Below are 5489 nucleotides of genomic sequence, written 5' to 3' on the forward strand. Positions count from 1 at the left end.
AGTGGAAGTAGTATTTTAGAAAGACTTAACTCCAGAAGGTTTGAACGTTACTAAAGCATTAGTAATTATAGACCGAGAACAAAGTGGCAAAAAAAATATAGAAAATGCTGGTATTAAAGTAAGAAGTTTGTATACTCTTACCAAGTTAATGAAGTATCTTTTTGAAGCTGTTAAAATTACTTTAGAAACGATTAAAAATGTTTCTCAATACATAAAAGAATATTCAGCACCATTGATAACATTGAATAAAGGTAAAAATTAATATAAATTTTAAAACATTGCAAAACAAACATTCATGAACATAAATGATTGATTTTTAAATCTTGTTGTTACCACAGGTAGCGAGGGCGTAAAATCGTCTTCGATAAAAAATGAAAAGTCAAGCCTAGCCTGCAGGATACTTCTTATTGTATCTCTGCAAGAGTGCTTGTGATACATTCACTAATTTTTTATTGTAACTCATAATTAATAATGTTTTTTTTAAATATATAGTCAAGCAAGTGATGATTGTTTGTTGTAAATTTTATAATTGTTTTAGACATAAATCATAGAGTATGTTTTTATATATTAATTGACACACAAAAATCTACCATGGACGGAGCAAATGTTACATTCCTTTTTCAATTCGGTTTATTACGTGATACTGTTAGTATAGAGGCAAGTGCCTTAACATTAAAAACACTAAAAGAATATGCATGTAATTTTATAATTACTAAATGCCCTGATCATGGGCTGAATCAATTATTTGAAAGATTGCTTTTATTCAAGCATGACTACAACTCATCAAATGTTTTACAACTTATTAAAAATGCCGCAGAAATAGTTGACGAAACATTAATTGAAATTGTATAAAAAGTACGTTAAAAATTTATTTATTACATTATACTTATTTTAAATTTATAAAATAAATATTTTTGATATTTACTTAATTATAGCCCAAGTACCAACCGAAGAGATTATGTACGACCCATACTTTATCTGTACATTCATACAAAACACCTACTTTTTGCAATTTTTGTGGTGAAATGCTTTTTGGATTAGTGAAACAAGGTCTCAAATGTGAAGGATGTGGCATGAATTATCACAAAAGATGTGTTGTAAAAATTCCAAACAATTGTATACAAGATTCAAATAAACAAAGGCGTAGTTCAACAATGCTAAATGTGCCTAGATCACCCAGTCAAGGTTCTACAAGTAGTTTTGGAGGTGCTTGTGACGATAATCAAAATATGGGAGCATTTAATCTCAGCCAAAATAATACTTCTGTAAGTTTAAGACTCTTTCAAACGCTCTAATTATTCGTAGTTTTACTTGGCCTACTTAAAAGTATATGCATATTTTTTATTTTTACAGTCTGTTACAACTTCTAAACAGTCCAATTCATCATCTTTGGGAGATAAAATTCCCTGGACAGACCGAGAAATGATATCTCGAATTAAAATACCTCATACGTTTGTTGTCCATAGCTATACCAGACCAACAATATGTGGGTATTGTAAAAAACTTTTACGTGGACTTTTTAAGCAAGGTCTACAGTGCAAAGATTGTCACTATATATTCATAAAAAATGTATAGACAAAATTCCTAAGATTGTATTGGTGAAAATTCAAAGGATAATTGTGGTGGTAACATTTATAATTTTTTAATCACTATACATTTATTTAATAATAATTAAAAATTTATAAAAATTAAGTAATATTTATTTTTCTATTAGGAACAGAGTGTTCAGATAGTGATCCAGGAGATCATGAAGGAAAATTTGATGAAGGTAAAGAAGATGGTGATATGGATGTGATGTCGAGTCTTCCCCAAATTCATCTCAGCATGAATCATATCAACTGTTAAATGAACACCAAGTTGGCGAAATATAAATGTAAGTTTATTAAGACTAGAATTTAACTATGAATAATCAAAAAACTTATAATTTGTAGTATACTTTGTATGACAATTATTAAGTTTACGATTATTGATTAAATTGAATTTAATGAAATTATAAATTTATAGTCAATTATTGACATTACTTCATTCCGACACTATAATTTTTTCTATTGGATGTACGATTATTTTTCATTACAGCAACAACTGAACATTTCTGACGAACCACTTCCAACTCTTGTCAACCAAACTCATCAGAGTAAGTTTTTCTATATTCATATGCATATAGTAATACGTATTTTACATATCAAGAATATAAGATTTTTTTGCTGAAATAATACCTGTTAAATTCAATGTTTTTGAAATTATTATAAAGTAAAAAGAGTACAAGTTACAACGTACCTACTTTATTTCAAATACATTTGCAGATATAAATATTATTTGAAGCTGTCGTAAACTCTGTTCTCAGACTCATAATTTAATACAATTTGTTTATATGACCATTGAATACATGAATTCATATTTTTTTTAAAGATCAGAAACGTACCGAAGTTTTCAAATCAAATTGAATAATGATTAATTCATCAATATTAATTATCATCGATATTTTCTATTTTAATGTATCTGCTTTATAAATCTCCTTTAAGCAATATATACCTTTCATGAGAATTGTACAAAGTGTGAAACATACAAAAAAATGCGGTGCAAAAATTTTAAAAGAAGGTTGGATGATTCATTACACCAGTCGTGATTCAGCTCTACGTAGACATTACTGGCGTCTTGATTCAAAAGCAATAACATTATTTCAAAGTGATACAGGATCGAAATACTATAAGGAAATTCCATTAGTGAGATATTAGGTATTGAAACGTTCGATTCATCAGAGTCTTCCAAGAAACATATTCCTTTAAATTAAGGACTGCACTAGTTGACTATTATGTTGGAGAAGATTCATTATATTTTTATTTGGCTGGATCATTACCGACACTAGATAGTGATAAATATTCAGCACCATTGATAACATTGAATAAAGGTAAAAATTAATATAAATTTCAAAACATTGCAAAACAAACATTCATAAAATGAATGATTGATTTTTAAATATTTAATATGTTTACAGAATCATCACATAATCGTTTGATAATGGATTATGCATCTAGATCAAAGCTTACTATGAATCAGCTGGCTGCCAAGCTTTTCGAGCTCATGGGACAACTCTTTGATTAGCAGCTGACATGACAAAAACTAATGATATTTTAGAATTAGCTGAACTTGTGGACCCCACATGTTATTTTAAAAATCCACGTAGACATAATTGATGATTTTATAAAGCATTAAAACATAAATTTTGATCATGGAAGACTAAAAATTTTGAGATATCCGTAACACAGTAGCTCTGCAATATTCTAAAGGATTGTATAAATCTCGGAGTGGGCGGATTTGGTAACTATTCATCCAGTATCTGGTACAGGAGTTTAGATGGTGTCAAAGAAGCTTCAAAACATATTTACAAGATCGAGGAAACATTCTTAATCACAGAAACGTAATCACAGAAATGTCATCACTTATTTTAGTTTTTTTATTTTTTTAGGTAACATTATTCCTTCACTCTCTTTCAGAAGCAGAAATGAAACAGTATTCATTTTTGTTTATAAATAATAAACAGTGTGTCTTCAGTGAATTTAAATGTTACATTTATTAAATTATAAAAATGTTATGACTTCAGTCATAACAATTCATTATTTTTGTTATTTTTCAATATACATATTAATAAATGTTAATGATAATCACAAAAAATACTTTTATTTTTTTCTTATTTTTATTAATATTTGAAACATAGTACATTCTCATTCTTGAAAAGATCTAATTCTTTTTTGAGAAAAATATCATACGTATTTGCAATGATATGATAAGAAAATTTTTTATTTAATTATCCATACAGAGATATTTAATAAATGAGCAGTTCTATTAAGTGAATCGAAGACAAACTATTAACTATGTTTACTGAAAAGTAAAAATAATATTCACTTCACTGCATAATATACTGTTAACGGTCTTTACAATAACAATTCATATTTTGAACTCTACAATTTATATCTGAATTCCTTATATATATAAAATATATAATATAATATATTAACGAGATAAATTATGTAATTGGGATCTTTTTTATCACTAGACATTGCAAACTATATATGTCTATCACTAGACATTTATACATTGAAGACTTGCTTTTCAGGATTAAAATTATAAGTAAAACGTGATGATATAATCAAAAAGTTTCCTTTCGATCTTAATTTCCAATTTGTCATAATCGTCTTTGTCGCTGTGAAAAAATTTTTAACATTAAATTGACTATTTTTACTTACCTCAAATCAAGCATCAGTTCACAATATTTTAATAGCAGTCAATGCAATTAATCTCCTTAACGCCAATATCATTTGCAATCATTCTACACAAATTAATCTAATAAATATTTATAAGGTGTCTTATAAAGAATGTTCTTTTCTTAATGATTTTTGTTAAAAAATGAAAAAAAATTATTTTTAGATGCAAAACAAACGCTATGATTTATGTCTAAAACAATTATAAATTTACAACAAACAATCATCACTTGCTTGACTATATATTTAAAAAAAACATATTACTTATGAGTTACAATAAAAAATTAGTGAATGTATCACAAGCACTCTTGCAGAGAGTACAATAAGAAGTATCCTGCAGGCTAGCTTGACTTTTCATTTTTATCGAAGACGATTTACGCCCTCGCTACCTGTGGTAACAACAAGATTTAAAAATCAATCATTTATGTTCCATGAATGTTGTTTTGCAATGTTTTAAAATTTATATTAATTTTTACCTTTATTCAATGTTATCAATGGTGCTGAATATTCTTTTATGTATTGAGAAACATTTTTAATCGTTCTAAAGTAATTTTAACAGCTTCAAAAAGATCCTTCATTAACTTGGTAGAGTATACAAACTTCTTACTTTAATACCAGCATTTTCTATATTTTTTTGCCACTTTGTTCTCGGTCTATATTACTAATGCTTTAGTAACGTTCAAACCTTCTGGAGTTAAGTCTTTTCTAAAATACTACTTCCACTGATAATAACATCTTCGATAATAACACAATTATCTCCTTTTTTGTATTCACCTTTAATCATTTTTTTGTACTATAACTTTTGCTTCTTTTTTCTTATTATCATTGGAATGTACCACATAATTGATCATTTTTTGACTACTATCGCTTAATTTCCAAAGAGTACTTGAAAGCCGGCTCTAAAATTGAGATAAATCATAATAAAATATAATTGATATCAATTATATTTAATTACATTATAACCTGTAATATTAAATTAAATTTAAATTTGATAATTACTTACAAAAATCTTTAGATATCTATGATAACTCGCCTCTCGAATACATGTCAACACGAGTTATGTTTACATTTATAAAATTGACACTGTACACTGTTTATTATTTATAAACAAAATGTTTGTAGCTGTCAAAAATGAGGGGAAATAATTAAAATAGGGGGAAATAAGATGTTTGGAGTAGGAAAATTATTTTAAGAGGGGCAGGGCCGGAGGAGAATTTAGTCATAGAATAT

The 5489-nt window shown here is 27.2% G+C and overlaps 1 pseudogene; it reads left to right on the forward strand.

Moving 5' to 3' along the window:
• Positions 1-1871, forward strand: LOC118069903 (serine/threonine-protein kinase D3-like; annotated as a pseudogene).
• The last annotated feature ends 3618 nt before the right edge of the window (positions 1872-5489 follow it).

Source organism: Chelonus insularis, unplaced genomic scaffold (assembly GCF_013357705.1).
Source record: "Chelonus insularis isolate UGA/USDA-ARS -01 unplaced genomic scaffold, ASM1335770v1 contig_487_pilon, whole genome shotgun sequence".
Classification (NCBI taxonomy): domain Eukaryota; kingdom Metazoa; phylum Arthropoda; class Insecta; order Hymenoptera; family Braconidae; genus Chelonus; species Chelonus insularis.